The sequence below is a fragment of the Euprymna scolopes genome, chromosome 19 (genome assembly GCF_053919585.1).
Source record: "Euprymna scolopes isolate OS-2025 chromosome 19, ASM5391958v1, whole genome shotgun sequence".
NCBI lineage: Eukaryota > Metazoa > Mollusca > Cephalopoda > Sepiida > Sepiolidae > Euprymna > Euprymna scolopes.
The window spans coordinates 122,593,853-122,613,877 of record NC_136500.1 but is presented as its reverse complement, the minus strand read 5'-3'; the positions used below and the strand labels follow the sequence as shown (position 1 = coordinate 122,613,877).

Sequence of the window (20,025 nt, the reverse complement as noted above, 5' to 3'; positions counted from 1 at the left end):
TTAGTCTTAAAAAAACTCATTTTAATCTTCATATATTTTATTTTTTAATGATTTGGACACGCGAAAGAGAAATTTACTAACGAAACACTCAAATTATTTTCAAATATAATCTAGACTTGAAAGGAAAACAATTTGGCGCTCTAAGAAACGGACATTTTTATACGAGGAAGAAAATAATGATTACACCGTATTACGATGACCTAAATCCATTGTTGTTTAGCAGTGAAGTTTCTCTTAAAATAATTTCACGTTTAAATCGTGTTTTTCATCTTTTACTTTCGATTCTTTTATATTTTCATATATTTCATCTCTTAATGAATTGGACACACAGAACAAAAGTTGTATCCATCGATTAAAGAATTCCTAAAAAAATCAAAACAAAATTTCTGTTTTGAACAACAAAAGAACAAAGAATTCAACTCGATATTTTTTTTTCGCATTTAATTCCTGCAATGAAAGGTAAGTTTCTTTTTCTTTTTTGTTTTAAAATAAACTTAAATATTAAATTACGTTTATTTATTTGGCGCTTGTACAGTTTAGTGAAGACATTAAAAAAATGAAAATATTGAAAAAAAGTTATATTGTACGTACTCGTTATAGTCTGAAGTTCTCTGAAAAAAAAATTTCACTTAATTTCATCAAGTATTTTTTTTTTATTTTACAGCGAAAAAACAATTTGTGGCAAGACTGGAGTTTAGGTGGAAAAATAATCTCGAACCCTTTATCACATAAAAGGAACTAATTTCCCTAATCACCGGTGGTACGTTACTATGTCAATAATATATAAACAATATTGGTATTTCAGAAGTTGTTTTGGAAAACAACTTTTTAAAAAAAAACAACTTCTTTTTATATTGCAATTAATTAAAATAAAAAAGGTTTTCGTAGGTTACAATTATGAAGAGTTCTATTCATATTTAAATGTCTTATATGTTCCGTGTTGTTTTTTTTGTTTTTTTTACACAATGAATACCTTTTTTAATGAAGGTACTAGTGCAGAGAGTGATCCGTCCGCGCTATTTTTTAAAAATCGTATTTCCAAGTTTAATTAAAGTTTTATGTTTTTTATTCAATTGTAAGGTTGAAGTATAGAATAGGTACAAAACACTCTCCCCTCCCCATATTAAGAATGGCTTTTTAAATATAACGTTATTATTTACGTCCGGATCGGCGATCCGGCGGATCGCTCTATGCACTAGTACCTTAATGATAAACAATACATAAATAGAAATAATAAATTATCAGACTTTTTAAAGTTTAAGTTTAAACAATATTTTTTTAATTAAAAATTGAATCGCGTGATTATTATTAAATTACATGAGTAGTTATAAACGATATAAATTAATATTAAACACGCGTAATCTCTTGCAATTTATTATTTCTCTATTTCAAATTTAAATTTATTAATTATAAAACCTTCGGTACTTATGTATTTTTGTTACCGTGCTAAAAAAAAAAAGGGTGCTTAAGATATCGTGGAACGTTCTGTTTAAAATAAAAAAAAATGTTGTTTAAAATAAAGAAGTAAAAAATGAGAGAAGAAAGATATCGTGAAAAAAAGATCGTGAAACGTTTTAAAATAAATAAGTAAAAAGTTATGCTTCTTTAAGTTGTTTTCAAAAACAACTTCTGAAATACCTATATTATTGACATAGTAACGTACCGCACGGCGCACCGGTGATTAGGGAAATTAGTTCCTTTTATGTGATAAAGGGTTCGAGATTATTTTTCCACCTAAACTCCAGTCTTGCCCAATTTGTTATGATACCGAACAAAAGGTTCGATTTTTAGGAAGAAAACCTAGTAATAAAGATGGGGAGGGAGTGTCGGCGCCTTAACTGGAGTTATCTCTCTTTGGCGTGTTCAACAAATTTCGTAATGGCTGACTTCAACGTGCTCTCATAAAAACGTGTTTTTCTGCTGTAAAATAAAAACTACTCAATCAAATTAAATGAATTTTTTTATCGGAGATCTTCAGTCCAAAACAGATACGTACAATATAACCTTTTTTTGTTCCGATATTTTCATTTTTTAATGTCGTTACTAAACTGTACAAGTGCCAAAATTAAAAATCTACGTTTGTTTTACTACGACATTCAAATGCCTTAAAAATATCAGCAAATAAGGAATATAAAAATATATGTAAGAGTTAAGAGTGGGGGATCACTTTCATATCTTTTTTTTTTTTTTTTTTCGATATTTTCATTTTTTAATTTCTTGACTAAACTGTACAAGTACCATTTATTTTGCAATCCAATACAGTACAGATATTGATTCTATATGTTTCATAACACGTGAATAAAAGTATAAATCTGCGATTTAAAAATCTGGTAAAATTCACCTTTCGTCTTCCTTTGTTTACAAAGCAATTTGAAGGAAGTGACGTCAGACATATTTTTAGCTACGGATGACCAAAACTGTATAGAATGAACCTTTTTTATTTTATTTTTTTTTTTTTAAGAAGTTTTATTCAAACAGTCTTTATTTGAACTCAATGGACTGTTTTTATTATTATTATTATTATTATTATTATTATTATTATTATTATTATTATTATTATTATTATTAATTAACTGTTTTTTCGCCATTAATATGTTTATGAACGTGTACCTAACTTTTATAATAAAAGTTAGGTAAACGTCGATGTCGAAATTTTAATATTAAAGTTAGTTTTATTTAAAAATAAACAAGGTGTTTTTTTTTAAATTACATTATAAGCTTTATTTGAACTTTTTAACAAATTTTTACATAAAAAATAAAATTGTAAATTGGTTTATCATTTTATTGAATAAAATTTCAAAGTGATCAATGAAGAAAAAAATTATCTCGAAAAGAAAAAACACCTCATTTTTTTTTTGTTTTTTTTAAAATAAAACTAACTTTAATTTTAAAATTTCAATGTTTGGAAAACAGTCCATAATATATATTTCATTATAAAAGTTCTATTTTTGTTTGATAAAAAGAATAAAACGGTTCATAAAAAAAACAGTCCATTAAGTTCAAATAAAGACTGTTTGAATAAAACTTAAAAAAAAAAAAGTTTCATTCTATACAGTTTGGGTCATCCGTAGTTAAAAATATGTCGGACGTCACTTCCGCCAAATGGCTTTGTAAACAAATAAATAATAAAAGGTTTTATCGAAAAATATACAATATTTTTTTAAAATCGGTTTTCTTTAAAAAAAGATTTCATGAAATTCAATGAATTTTAACTTAATCTAAATCTAATAAAAAATATATAAATATCAGAAAAATCGCTTGCCTATATAAAATACTAATCAATGGATGCTTCCATTTTTCATTAATGAGAATTTGTCTATATTTATATTTTATATTCCATGAATTTTTTAAATAAAATAATTTTTTAAACAACTATTTGAAAAGACTGTCATTACGTAAGTATTAACCGGTGTTAGCGAAGCAGTGTTTGTTCCTGTTTTGAAATATGGATGGATAAAAGGACGTAAAAACAACACATACACGTGAGCCTGCAAGCCTTGTGCATAAAGAAATATGTGTCATGGTATATGAAAAATAATCACATTTCACTTATCAGTTTTTGCCTTAAAAAACACTCAACAAATTTTTGATTTTTTTTCTTCTCTCAAAGAAATACATGAGTTTTTGATTTGATATATTTATTTCTTCTTTTTCGAGTGATTTTTCTTTTAAATATCTTAAAAACATTAAATGAAATAGAAAAAATTGTCGCAATTCTACGAAATTTTCTGGACAATATAACAAGATTATAAGGTTTCACTTTAAAACAAACAAAAAAATTCAACGTGATTTAAAAAAAAAGGTTTTAAACTTTAGACTTTACAGGTAAATTTGTAAATAACTATTCTTTTTTATTTTAAATTAGCTTATTTTATTTATTGATTTTTTATCTTCAATTTGTGATATATAAATTTGAGGTTAGAAAATTAATTATTTTCATTTGAATAGACATTTCGAAATGGAGATGAATTAAAAAAAAACGGTTGTCTAGAATATTATATTTGGTTTATTGGAAAGAGCATAAAATTTAACATTGAACCTGAAAATATCGTAAAAATTGAACCAATAGAAAAATTTTGATAGATTTTTAAAGTTTAAAAATTGAAAAAAAATTAACTCATAAAATTCAATTGGTTTCATTATGTAAAAAAAAAATGGCTGCATGAACGCGCGCAGGCACTTTATAAATACTGTGTTTTAAAAAATAAAAAATAATATTTCTATTATTTTTTAAACAACTTTAATAATTTATTTTGGAAATATATTCATTAAAGAAAATAACCCACTTTAAAAAGAGAAATTATGAGTTTTTATATTTTATTCACAGTTTTGTGTTAGTGGTGTCAAAAATTCTGACACATCTAGCGCACGATCTGTAACAGAGACTATTTATTAAGTAAATTTACAACTGTTTGAAAGCTGTTGTCTCTTTTGTGCAGTGGGTAGAGTCAGCGATTACTAACATATTTTGTGTGTGTGTGTACGTTATATTCCGATATTCTTTACTTTTAAATGTTATGCAATAATTATACAAGAATATTTTTATATAAAAAATACAGAAAAATGTTTTTGCTGTACATAACAAAATGTCATATTCCAAATATATAGGACTAGCGGGGGGGGGATACCCGGCGTTGCCCGAGTGTTTGGAAGTGTGTGTGATCGGGCAGGGGTTGAGGGTGATAATCAAAACATAAGAATAAGCAAAGTAAAAAAACAAAAAAGAAAACAGAAAAACGAACGTTAAAACTTATCTGAAAAATAAAGTAAGCAGTGTGTGTGTGTGGGGGGGGGTGTTAATCAAAACATCGAAAAAAAAACTAACGTAAGGCAAACGAACGATGTTAAATGTAAAAATCGAAAAACAAAAACAAAAAAGAAAACAGAAAAACGAACGTTAAAACTGCTTTTAAAAATCTGAAAAATACCCCCCCCCAAAAAAAAAAAACATGTGAAAAATGGCTTAAATAAGCCTGTTTCGATATTAAAATTTAAAAAATCGGTTGGTCAGGGGTGGGGGTTATGAAAACGTGAGAATAAGCGAAGTAAAAGAAGAAAACAGAAAGCGGGGGGGGGGGGGAGTACCCGGGGGGGGGGGTAATCAAAACATCGAAAAAAAAACACAAAAACTAACATGAGAAAACAAAAAGGAAAACAGAAAAACGAATGTTAACCCCCCCCCAAAAAAAACACGTGAAAAATTGCTTGAATAAGCCTGTTTCGATATTAAAATTTAAAAAGTCGGTGGGTACCTGAGTGTTTTTGGGTGTGTGTGGTCGGTCGGGGGTGTTAATGAAAACCTAAGAATAAGCGAAGTAAAAAAAAAGTAAAAAATCGAATGTTGCATGAAAAATGCCTTAAATAACACTGGTTCAATATTTAAATTTAAAAAATAAAAAAACCCATCTCACACCACGATTCAAACCCAAAATGTTTAGATAATGAACCGACGCTCTAACCAACCGAGCTAACACGACGTACATGAAATTTAGTCAGTTCTTCAACTATTTAAAGTAAATCAGGTCATGACGTCATCTGATGCATGCATAGAACCGGTCGTCGTCATGAAAGGACGGTTTTTGTTGACACCCTCCTCTGGAAAATTTTCGATTTCGGGGTGAAAAAATTAATGTTTTTGGCCAATTTTTCGATATTTTTCGGGCGAAGGATGGAGCTTCAATATGATACCGAGTTTGTAAATTTTTGTTGTCTGTCGAAAGTTTTTAGCGGACACACAAACACACATACAAACATACATATATACACACATTTTTGCTTTTATATATATTTTTTTATATATATTGGCTTATTTCTTATATTCCAATAATCACGTAAGTAGATCCAGTAATGAAATTTTGTATTGAATTCACTTGTAAACTGATTAAACGATCATTATGAATTTTATTTATGTATAGATAATTATATATTTCTATTATTGGATTCACTCCTAAACTAATTAACCGATCATTATTAATTATAAGGATGTGTATATGTTTATATATTTGTATTATTGGATTCAATCCTAAACTAATTGACTGATTATTATTAATTTTAATTATGTGTGTATGATTATATATTTCTATGTATTGAATTCACTCCTAAACTAATTAACCGATCATTATGAACTTTAATTATGTGTATATGTCTGTATATTTGTATGTATTGGATACACTACTAAACTAATTAACCAATCATTATAAATTTTACGGATGTGTAAATGCTTATATGTATGTGTGTGTATTGGATTCATTCCTAAACCAATTAACCGATCATTGTGAATTTTAATTATGTGTATATGATTATATATTTCTATGTATTAGATTCACTCCTAAACTAATTAACCGATCATTATGAATTTTAATTATGTGTATATGATCATATATTTTATGTATTAGATTCACTCCTAAACTAATAAACCGATCATTATGAATTTTAATTATGTGTATATGTTTTTATATATATGTTTTTATATATATGTATGTATTGGATTCACTCCTAAATTAACCGATCATTATGAATTTTAAGGCTATGTATATGTTTATATATATATATATATATATTGGATTCACTCCTAAATTAACCGATTATTATGAATTTTAAGGATGTGTATATGATTATACGTTTCTATTATTGGATTCACTAATAAACTAATTTAAGCATCATTATGAATGTTTAGTATATGTTTATATATTTGTATGTAATGGATTCACGCCTAAACTAAGGACGCGATTATTATGAATTTATATTATGTATATATAATTATATAATTTTGTGTCTTGGATCCATTCCCACACTAATTAACTGATCATTATGAATTATATGTAATGTATGTGTTTGTATATGTCTATAGATGTCATATTCCAAAAATCACGTACAATGGTCACTAAGTTTGTTAAAGCATTTATGTATACAAGGGATTTTATCCACGTAGTAAGACACTTGTACAGTATAGTATTCATAGGAAAAACTTATGTAAAATCATCGAGTAGTTTCATTTTTATATTAGAAATAAGGTACTTTCACAGTATTCTACCCCAGAAATAATGTACTTGTGCAGTATAGTATTCACATGAAAAAACAAAGAATATCTTACCTGTGACGTACATAAGTTATTAAAACCGTAAATTTCGTTAAATATTCGAGTAGTATGACTTACATATGAAAAACAATGTACTATTCACTATAGCACCCATATTAAAAACAAATTCTTACCCCCTAACGTACAGAAAATTTAGCATAAGAGAAAATTTCATAAATGTATTGCGTTCGTTCGTTTTTAAATAAGAAAGGAAAGGTACTCGTACAGTATCTTACACAAGAAATAAGGTACTTATATAGTATAGTACCCATATTGAAAACAAAGGAAATGTAATCAAAACTGAAAATCATGTAATATATTCGAGTTGTATGACATTTATATAAGAAATAAGGTGCTTCTTTACTATAGCACTCTGATGTAAAAACAAACTCTCACTTGTGACACACGGAAAAGTTAGCACAAGAGAAAATTATGTAAAATTATCAAGTAGTTTCATCTATATCTTAGAAATGACGTACTTGTACATTATCCCACCCGAAAAAATAAGGTACTTTTGCAGTATAGTACTCATATGAATAAACAAAGAAAACCATACTCGCATAAAAGTTATTAACACCGAAAATTATTATATATATTCGGGTAGTATGACTTTTAAATGAGAAATAAGGTGCTTCTCCACTATAGCAATCTGATGTAAAAACAAACTGTGACATACAGAAAAGTTAGCACAACAGAAAATTATGTAAATTATTTAAAATACCCGCCCTAGAAAAGGAAAGTTTTTTCCATATACGTGCTGTAAATTTCCTGTCCAAGGGAAGGTACAATTATTTCATGCAAATAATACCCGTCCTAGGATAGGTAAAATATTCTTTTGCTCAAGATGGCAAATGATACATAGACATCAAAAATTCCTCTATCCTAAGAATAACAGGCATGTTCAAAATTTTCTCATTGTCTTATACGGTCCCGAGCATGTATATATATATGTTATACTGGCCCTCCTTGAACAGAGGAATTTACACCGATTAGCACTATAAAGAGCACTAGAACTTTCAACACCAGTGAGAGAGATGCGACTGCAATTCAACATGCTTTCCTATCTTTGTACATTATTGTTAATACACTTGTTTGTTAACTGGAGCTCGACTGGATTGTTTTTATTTTCACTGTTGTTCCACGACACAACAATATATATATATGTGTGTGTGTGTGTGTGTGTGTGTGTGTGTGTGTGTGGCTAGCTATCTAAGAACTTTCGTAGGGCCATGAGATGCTTTCAAAAGAAAGGAGGGCTTAGTAAAATATAAAAATTTATTTATTTATATTCTTTGTTATTTCTTTGGAAAATTTGTTTATGTTAGTTAGGCAGATTTCTGATTTTTTAGCTCCAAAACTATGCAAATTTAGCCATTTTTTCTATTTGACAAGCAGGCACCATGAGACGGGGGATCTATCTCCTATTTTTTTTAAATAATAGTTATCAGCATATACGAATACAATACATAGTTCTTTGTTTACTAAAGGCGAATAGGAAAGGCGGTGTAGATACATTTTCATCAGTCGAGAAACTCTTATTCCCCCTAGTTTCTCCCTCAGTTCTCATCTCAAATGAATGAGCAATGTTTCTGACTAAAGGGTAAGAAAACGCTGTGTATATTCAGTTGGCAGTTTTTTACGATCAGAACTAGAGAGTAGTTAATTTTCTTTTCATTCTGATCTTGTTGTCATGTGACACCCGAACATTTGGGTAACTTCTTAAGAGTCTGTCCTATCATCAGGTTCAAAATACGAGGACTGTTGCATTACCATTTAGAGAATGGAATCTGGACCATATGTTAACTTCTGTGAAAAAATAGAATTTAATCCATACTTATTTGTTCAAATTAAATCAATGCGTACACTGCAGTATTTTAAATTTGACTTTTCAGCATACGTTCTCGAATTCATATCGCCAATTGTGAGAACACTGGCATTTTAAAGTTCGATTTTCCGTCATGATATCTTAATCCTCGTCGCTTAAATATATTTTTATTAATGCATATTTCCTATATATTTTATAGAGTCACTTTTCTATCGATTTTTATCTATTATAGATAAAAAAATATAAAAATGTCTGTCCATAATACTTGGGTGCATCAGCTTGAATTCAAAACCGAAAGCAAAACTTATGAATATATATATATATATATAGCTTTAAAACTAACAATAACAATAGAAAACAAACAAATAAATTAAATAAACATGAATATAAATAAACGATCACACATATATGTATATATATAAATATGTATATATATGTGCATGTATGTGTGTACACAGGTATATTTATATATATAAAAAAAAGAAAAAAAAAGGAAAACGTCTACCTTAAACCCCTAACCTAGTTCTAAAACAGATGCTTTGTTCGATAAAATGCATGTCCATTGGCTGATAGGAAGGGGCGCGGTGGATACTAGAAAGCTGATTGGCTAACGAAAAATCCTCAACATATATAAAAACAAGAAACAACCACAGAATTCGCGCATAAGCCTGACGAATCCTATAGTGGATGAAACGCAGAATATTCAGTGTAGCTTAATCGCCATATATATTTTATAAATTACTAACTAGCTCTACCTATGTATTGAGCACTTTTAAAGTAAATACTTAAAGTTTACGCATAAATCTATACTTTTGTATATTAAATTTATGTGAGTAAATGAAGTAGTTATTTATATATATATATATATATATATATATATATATATATATATATATATATATATATATAATTTGAGTTCCTTCAGCTATAATCGAAACCAAAACCAGAACTTATGAAGAATTCTTGGTAAAATTGTTCATACAAAATAAACGACTTGAGTGCCATCAGCTATACTCGAAATCCAAATCAAAACTTATGAAGAATTCTTTGTAAAATAATTCATTTCAATAAATGGAAAGTCATAGCAATTAAACAACAGTCAATCAGACGAAAAAGATGTAAGTATGACACACAAAATAACACACACGCTATCGTATTAATCTATACTAGAACGATAGCTTCTATGCATAACTGTCTTTAAAATAATCCGGAACCATAAATAGACAGTTATTATTTTTTGTTTTTTTTGTTCTGGAACTTTTGGGAAATAAAAGGGTTAATGATTTTTAACTGATAAAGATTGAACAATAAAGGGAGATAATTCACATTAATTAATGTTTGCGATGATGATGATGCGTTTCATTAATTAATGTTTGCGATGATGATGACGTGACACCGTATGGACAAGCAAATTAATATATAGATATTGTCTAGAATGTATCATATTGTAAGAAACATCTTTATCGACCGTTACTTTGTTATTTTAGTCATGTTTATCATATGTCTTTTTAGATTAAATTAAGACTGAGTTCAATCAAATAAAATTAACAAGAAACTAACAGATTACGAATATGGCAATGCAAATACTAAAAAATATTAACTTAAATTTATTTTTTATTTACAGATGTTCCTGATTGAACGCTATTATTGAATTTCCTTGATCATTTTATAAACATTGATTTGCTTACTTATGTGGAAGACAATATCAACATAAGAGGAAACAATATATCATCAAATCCTCTTAAATAGTGATAAAATCGAAGGTAATATTAATTATCGAGAATATGTATCCGATGCTTAAATGCATAAAACCGTTTAAAGAGATCAATTGATTGATTACAAAAGAGTATGTGGCTTTAAAAAGACAGTGTTTTATTGGAAACTATGGAACTAGCAATATCTTTTACAACAGTACCACTAGATAACTTCCATAGTCTAGTTAATTATGAGATCAAATGGCTTCACATCTCTGAATGAAAATGAAAATCGAGGCTAAAATGATATGTTATCTATAATTATATTGAACATCTATGCTTAAATACATTTGATAGAAACATGCAGGTATATAGTCAGGAAAAGCCATATTCTTGTGAAATATGTGGATTTTCTTGTTCTCATAAATCAAGTTTGGTGAGACATATAAAAACTCACACTGGGGAAAAGTCACATTCTTGTGAAGTTTGTGGAAATACTTTTTCTCAAAAATCAAATCTAGTGACACATATAAGAACTCACACTGGAGAAAAGCCACATTCTTGTAAAGAATGTGAATATACTTGTTCTGAAAAATCAAGGCTAATAAAACATATAAGAATTCATAGTGGTGAAAAGCCATATTGCTGTATAGTGTGTGGATATTCTTGTCATGAAAAATCAATGTTAGTGAAACATATGAGAACTCACACCGGGGAAAAACCACATTCTTGTGAAGTGTGTGGACATTCTTTTTCTCAAAAATCACATTTACTGACACATATGAGAACTCACACTGGGGAAAAGCCACATTCATGTGAAGTGTGTGGCTATTCCTGTTCCCGAAAATCAAATTTAGTGACACATATGAGAACTCACACTGGCGAAAAGCCACATTCTTGTGAGGTGTGTGGATATTCTTTTTCTCATAAACCGCATTTAGTGATACATATGAGAACTCACACTGGGGAAAGGGCACATTCTTGTGAAACGTGTGGATATTCTTGTTCTCAAAAATCAGATTTAGTTAAACATATGAGAACTCACACTGGGGAAAAGCCACATTCTTGTATAGTGTGTGGATATTCTTTTTCTCAGAAATCTCATTTAGTGAGACACATAAAAACTCACAAAATTAAACATCCAGTGTAGCAGCAAGTCCTGGGAACATTAACCTGAAAGAACAGTTGGAAATGACTTATATACCATACATTACGACCATGTAATACCTACAGTCACCTACCTTGAAAATGTTGCTGTGAAACCTGACATAGTTATATGGAATAGGTCAGAGAGAGTTGCAACCTTGATTGAAGTGAGTGTTCCTAATGATGTCTGTCTGATAAGAGCTGAAAGAGAGAAACAGACCAAATACCAAGGTCTCATGTATGATATGAAAAGAAACTGGAATCTTAAGGGGATATTAATCATACCAGTTATCATAGGTGCCACAGGACTTAAGAAGAACCTGAAGTTCTACCTAACTAATATTCCTGGTGAACCAAGTGCAAAAGAGATTCAGACAATTGCATTTAAGGGAACAGCGAGGATACTAAAAAGAGCTCTCGGTTGGTTTCAATAAAAAAGCGGGGCAATGTTGGCAGCTGGTTTGGCTGCCCCATACCCAGCATTACAATCTTCAAAGAGAGAAAAAAAAAAAAATTTTTTTAAGGGAAAAGCCACATTCTTGTGAAGAGTGTGGACACTCTTTTTCTCAAAAATCAGATTTATTTAAACATATGAGAAGTCACACCAGATATCTGCCTTTGGGCTATGTGACAGCCCAGGGGAAAAATTAAAAAAGAAGATAAAAAATTTAAAACTGATTATACTTCTCAAAACCCAGTGCAGCTAAGATCTAAAGTTGCGATAAATCAAGCTGAAATAAGATCTTTAGCTGCATAAATAAAAAAATAAAAGAAAATGGAGTCCAAGTCATTGAATAGATTGTTTTTCAAGAACCCCAGGGTGGGTTCAGAAACCTGATTAAGAGGAATCAAAGTAAAGATGCCACTGACACAGGAAGATGTGTAATCATTCTAGAAGCCACTGTATGAGAACCCCAAACAACACCACGAGAGGGAATGGATAAATACAATTAAAGAGGCTGTCAAGGGCAAACAAGATATGCCAACTTTTAAAATCACAAAAGATGCTGTACGAAAAAAAAATCACTCACTTTAGCAACTTTAAAAGCCCAAGAATTGATTAGATTCAAATTCGTGTTTTCAGTGGCAGAGCAGGTTAAGCAGAGTGGTTAACTCTTTGCAAAACTACTCTGATACCCAAGAGCCAAGAAACTCATTTTCCCAACAAATACAGGTCTATCTGCTGCCTCTCATCCACGTCCAAGTGGCTTATAGGAATAACTGCAGATGCAGTCTACCAACACCTGACCGATGGCGAGTACCTTGAAAACAAACAAAAAGGATGTACCAGGAATAAACTGAGTACAAAGACCAACTTCTCATCAAAACAATCCGTGAGGATTGCAAAAAACACCAAAGGAACTTGTCAATGGCTTGAATCAACTATAAAAAAGCATTTGATAGTGTGCCTCACTCCTGGATACTGTGATGTTTGGAGATGTAAAATGTCCATGAGAGCATAAGGACATTCCTTATAAAACAAATGACCATGTGGCAAACATCAATCGCTCTGCATCATATGGAAAAGACAATACAGTCTCAGTGTTCAGCGAGGTATAATTCAAAATGATAGCCTGCCAGCATTGTCGGTGTGCCTTACAATTTACCCACTCAACAAGTTCCTTAAAAATGTGATGCTGGGTACAGTCTTAGTAGAGGCAAGAAAAAACTGTAAAGACACAGAGACAGAAAAACAGCTTCTTTCCCTGACAGAAACTGTAAAGACATTCACAGAGGATGTCTGCATGGAGTTTAGATTTGACAAATGTGCCAAATGCACAATAAAAAAAGGGAAAAAACGACATACAAAAATCTTCGGTTCAATGACGGCTTTATTGAAGATCTAGGAGAAGATCCCATATTTAAGTACTTTTGTATAGAGGAAAATATAACTGTGGAGCATGAGAAAATGAGACATAAGGTAGGACAAGAATACACAGCACGCCTTGAAAAGATGCTAAACTCACAATTTAGCCAGAAAAACAAATTAAATGCAATAAATCAGCTTGCAATCCTCGTCATCTCATATGGGTTAAGTATTATTGACTGGCCTCAATGCAATATCAATAGGCTAGATACAAAGGCCAGGAAAATCCCAACCTTACATGAAATAATATACTGAAACCAAGGTATGAGCAGGATGTACCTATCACGAAAATAAGGTGGCCTCGGTCTCACTAAAATAAACCATGCATATCGAGCCACTATAGTAAGCATGAGGCAGTATATAAAAAGCTCAATAGATATGGGAATAAAAATAGTGAGAGAACGTCTATAAAGGGAACAGCATCTATTCTTAAAAGATCCTTGTGATATACATTTAAATAATAACAGAATCAAGTGATAGCTCCATGACGGATTAACCCCTTGATCTTTTAAAACTTACTGAAGTTAAATAAATAAAAAAAGAGAAAAGCCATATTCTTGTGAAGTTTCTGGATATTCTTTTTCTCGAAAATCACATTCAGTGACACATCTGAGAATTCATACGTAAATTCACTTTGGAGAGTATAGTAAGTCTTACTAAATACAGACTTCTTGTATCTTTGGTCTTTCTGTAAATGTAATATATTGTCGATATTTCCTACCGACGAGTGGGGGGGGAAGAAAAGACGTTTAGCTTGCAACGAAAAATTACCTCGTTGCTTACAAGCAAACGTATTCTTGTAAATATAACGCGCTGTTAACAGTTGTCGTACCGGTCTGATAGATCTCTAACAACGACAAGAACAAACTACAACAACAACAAGCCTACAAAGGTGACTGTTTTTATAGTCTCAATCTCTCGTTCAGCGAGATTGAAACGAGACTGGAATGTCTATTTAAGCTATAAGGAATAGACATCCTATTTTCTTCATTAACAAACACCAGGCCGGGCCGTTCACAGCCATGAGTGTCTTTCCCTTCCCACCGAGCCACCCTCGGTAAGTCAATCAATTTAATTATCACAATATCCCAGAATATTCTTGAAAAGGGATTTGTGGAGATACACAAATATGAGAATGCTTCTGACAGGAAGTAAACCCCAATAAAATGTAGTAAAAAATCTATATGAACAAGAAAATTATAAAACGTAAAAACTGGCGGGACATTGCCCAAAATAAAAAGTACTGGGTCATACATGGAAAATAACTGCTACTTTTCCAAGTGATACTGCTACAGGTAGCAAAACTACACTGGACAAGCCACCAGAGCAGACGACATCTGATACTGCACTCCGGGAAAACAAAGCAAATATCACAAGAGAAGGAAAGTGTAAAACAATAAAATATACTTCACTGCATCAAGTCCTCAAAATTTGAAAAGTGGGGAAGGTGCAACGACAAAATATTCTAGGGTCACATTAGACAAATACCTCTACCGAGAGAAAAATTGGAGGCCACTACGAATAAAAATCTTATCTCTTTTGTCTCACAAATTAATAAATATATACCCCAACCTGAGATTACAGAGATAAAAGAGAATGCCATAAAAATGGCTGAGGTTGATTTTAACTCCCAAAAGGATCAGAGAAGACACCATCAAATGCAAGGGAGCCGTGAAGAAAAGTGGATCCTTATATGGGCAATGGTGTGCAGAATGGCAAAGAATCTTCTCACACCATTGCCCATACAAAGATCTCAAAGGGAAGACTTACTTGACAGAAATCCAACTTCATGACGAGTAGAACATTCTCGCTGAATTAAAACACTGTACTCATCAGATGGCTACAAAGTGAGAATGTCCAATCAACAACCCCTTCCCTATGGAGGAATCTTGCCAGATTATCACTTATTATTGTTAGCTCAGAAAAAATCCTGCAATACAAGCACGTAACTGGAAAAACCTCCACCAGAAGGAAAAATGGCCACCCAAAGCTCCTCATCAATAAATGTTCTGTCAACAAAACAAGACCAGTGAGAATCTGAGGAGAGAACAAAGTCAAACCCTAACTCTTAAAAACCATTGGTAGATGCGGAACAGATTGAGATTGAGAATCTGCTGATCAATCAAATTGAAAAACTAGGTATCTGCCATTACAAGACCGACCCAGATAAAGATTACCAAGGCCTACAAAACCATTGTTGTAAAAGGTAACGATGCTCTTACACGACTGTTACCAACAGATGCTTACTTAACAGAAATAACAACACAACATATGGGGCAGCATGGTTTATCCAAACAAAACTCCTTCCCCTAAACTAGGAAGGAAACAAGAAGCTCATATAGCTAAAGTGAAGGGCTTAGCTGCAGAAATTTAAAAAAAATAAATAACAAGAAATTGAGTCCGGGTCAATGAATAGGTTGTATGACAAAAACCCAAGGATGGTGTACCGAAATCCCATTAGAGATGATATCAAGGTAACATCACCACCAACACAAGAAGAGATAAATAAATTCTGGAGGCCACTGTATGAGGACCCAAAACAACATCAAGAGAGGGAGTGGATAGGCACATTAAAAGAAGCTGTAAGGGGCAAAGAAAAAATGTCAGTGTTATAAATTACCAAAGCACCTGTTAATAAAAAACTAAGTTACTACAGCAATTTTAAAAGCCCGGGAATTGATAATATTTCAAATTACTGGTTGCAAAAGCTGACAGCACTACACTAACACTATGCAATGGCATTCGACCGAATTATTAGTGGCAAAGAAGAACCACCAGAATCGCTCACCATTAGCAAAACGACTCTCATACCCAGGAGCCAAAGAAGCCAAATATTTGCCAAATACATACCGACTTATCTGCTGCCTTTCAACTACATAAAAATGGCTGACAGGAATAACTGCTGACACAAGTTATCAACTCTTACCCAATGATGATTACCTTGAAAAGAAACAGAAAGGGTGCACCAGAAAAAAGTTTGGGACAAAAGACCAACTTCCCCTGAACTAAACCACTCTAAAAGACTGCAGGAAGTGGCAAAAAACCTATCAATGGCCTAGTTTGATTACAAAAAGGTATTCGACAGTGTACCTCATTCCTAGATATTGCAGTGCTTGGAGCTATATAATGTGCATGAGGGTATAAGAATTTTACTTACCAAATGACCATGTGGTAAACATCCATTGCTCTACACCACATGGAAGGGACAATACAGACTTCAAATATTTGCATCTAGCGAGACATATTTCAAGGCAATAGCCATCACCACTACTATTTTGCCTTGCAATCGATCCAATCAGCAAACTTCTAAAACAATTTTTAACTTTTTATCAAACACTTATTTTCTGTTTCCCTAACAATTTCAGGAAATGATCTAGTATTTAACATCTTATAATTTGATTAAAAATCAGTAAAATTTATATCGTTTAAAATATGAATTAAATAGAAAAATGCCAATGTTTTTACTAAAAAAATTATATCCGTTTAAAATGTGAATTAAATAAACAAAAGGCAAATGTTTTCACTAAAAAATATATTCGTTTAAAATGTGAATTAAATAGAAAAATGCAAATATTTTTACTAAAACCTTTTTATATCCGGTTAAAATGTGAATTAAATAGAAAAATGCAAATGTTTTTACTGAAAAAATTATATCTGTTTAAAAGGTGAATTAAATTTTAAAAAATGCAAATGTTTTCACTAAAATATATCTGTTTAAAATGTGAATAAATAAAAAAAATGTTTTCACTAAAAATATATCCTTTTAAAATGTGATGAAATAGAAAAATGCAAATGTTTTTACTAAAAGATTTTATATCGTTTTAAATGTGAATTAAATAGAAAAATGCAAATGTTTTTACTAAAAATTTTTTTTACATCTGTTTAAAATGTGAATTAAATAAACAAAATGCAAATATTTTCACTAAAAAAATGTATCCGTTTAAAATGTGAATTAAATACAAAAATGCAAATATTTTTACCAAAAACTTTTTATATCCGTTTACATGTGAATTAAATAGAAAAATGCAAATGTTTTTACTGAAAAAAGTATATCCGTTTAAAATGTGAATTAAATTAAAAAAAATGCAAATGTTTTCACTAAAAAATATATTCGTTTAAAATGTGAATTAAATAAAAAATGCAAATATTTTTACTGAAAAAGTTATATCCGTTTAAAAGGTGAATTAAACAAAAAAAATGCAAATGTTTTTACTGAAAAAGTTATATCCGTTTAAAAGGTGAATTAAACAAGAAAAATGCAAATGTTTTTACTGAAAAAGTTATATCTGTTTAAAAGGTGAATTAAATAAAAAAATGCAAATGTTTTCACTAAAATATATCTGTTTAAAATGTGAATAAATAAAAAAATGTTTTCACTACAATATGTCCGTTTAAAATGTGAATTAAATAAAAAATGCAAATGTTTTCACTAAAATATATCTGTTTTAAATGTGAATAAATAAAAAAATGTTTTCACTAAAATATGTCCGTTTAAAAGGTGAATTAAATAAAAAATGCAAATGTTTTCACTAAAATATGTCCGTTTAAAATGTGAATTAAATAAAAAAAAGATGCAAATGTTTTCACTTAAAATATGTGTGTGTGTGTGTGTGTGTGTGTGTTCACATATTCTGCCCAACGGCTGTAATAAAAAAGAAAAATAAAATTAGCAGATACTTGCTAGTGCATGTTTCCCGTAATTCAAGCCAGTCTAAAATAAGGGGCAGAAACCTAACACTGGCTGGAAGGTATATCATGAGTTAGATCGTGGCTACCGAGAGTAAAGTAGGCCGATGCACATGACAGCGTGACGTCATTATCAGATTCACTTGTAGGCATATGGTCTAGGCTATCACAAGCAGTTTCCTCTAGTTTTCAGTTTGCTAACATGGTGTATTCTTGCGTTGTTCCAAATTACCGGGGAAATTATCCAAAACGCCCCAAAGTACATACATTTTCTTTTCCTAAATTTTCTCAATTTGGATACGTACCATTAGAAGGGAAAATTTTTATTCCAACCAAATATAATAAAGTAAGTAATGTTATTTGTTAATAATTAAACATGTATTTAATTAGGACTATTCAAGTACTTTCATAACGTTTGATAACATTGCTAATGTAAATTAAAGAAACAATACTATTTATTGCTAATACAGCAAATATTATGTTGATATTTTTAATTGTTTGTTTTCTTATAAGGCTAAAAAGTCAATCAGGAAGGCTGAAAATTTAATTTAATTGTGTTTTAGTTTTGAAAATTATAAACAAATAATTTTTACATGAGAATAATTGTCAAAATGTCTTTTAGTAATGAATAAAACCTTTCATTGAGTATTTCCAAATTATTTTGAAGTTCTATATTTTTTTCTAAAGTCGGTTTGAAAATTATTCACCACGCAGCTATTAATGAAATTAGCCGTTACTGAGCGTTATATATTAAAATTGTTTCTTTCTAAAATTATAAACAAATTTTACATGGAGAATAATTGTCAAAAATATTGTTTTTTAAAATTTATTTACTTGCTTCCCCACGAGGGCACAGTTAGACACAAGGTCGGTTTTTAATGTGGGAAAATCTAGCTCCCCAAAAAGAGGAACTCTGGATAGGAACAGAAATAAAATAAAAATTGTCTCGGTCATTAAGGATTTCTCCTCCACTGACCGAAGACAGAACAAATGAAGTGTAGCATCAGAACAGATACTACACTGTGATTATTATTGTAAATGTTTGTTTACTATCTTTTCTTAGATTTTAGCAATAGTTTACATTATGGTATAAATGTTTTCTTTAATTATGTTTTTAGGTATGTGAACATCATTTTTGGCCTGAGGATGTAATAAAGGAGAAGTCAAGATTCGATAATAAAACATTGTGAAATAAACACGCAAGATGAGAACATTAGTCTGAATAATCTCTATAGTTCCAAAAAATAACATTCAACCCATGTGATTTTTCTCTAAATTAAATTAAAAAATATTTCTGCACTAGTAACTTTTATTGTTTGTTTGTATTTAAATTATTTGTTTTATTTAAATTTTTTGTATTTTATCGTTTGTTTTCATTCTTAAAATTATTTATCGTTTGTTTTCACTTTTAAAATTATTCATTGTTAGTGTTTAATATGTTATTTAATTCTTTGTTTCCTAAAATTCATAATTTACTTTTATCAGTATTAAATAATAAACCTAGAACCCCATCTTCCAACGTAGACCCCTACTACCAGGTCTCCTTCTCCAACATCAGGGGTCTACGTTCCAACCTTCCAGAGGTTGAAACCCAATTACAGGAGACAAACTGGACATATTATTTCTAAGCGAAACTGAAATAGGGCCGACCACTTCCCTAGATGAGTTCATAATTAACGGATACTCTAATTTAACAGTTAAATCTGGCCCCCAAGATCGCCATGGGCAT

General features: G+C 30.4%; 1 long non-coding RNA gene across 1 annotated transcript; it reads left to right on the top strand.

Moving 5' to 3' along the window:
* Nucleotides 1–199: 199 nt before the first annotated feature.
* On the top strand, nucleotides 200–19,596 carry LOC145239941 (uncharacterized). Its single transcript, XR_013862427.1, has 3 exons — nucleotides 200–459; nucleotides 10,528–10,666; nucleotides 19,415–19,596. It is a non-coding gene; the product is annotated as an uncharacterized LOC145239941 (long non-coding RNA).
* Nucleotides 19,597–20,025: the final 429 nt, after the last annotated feature.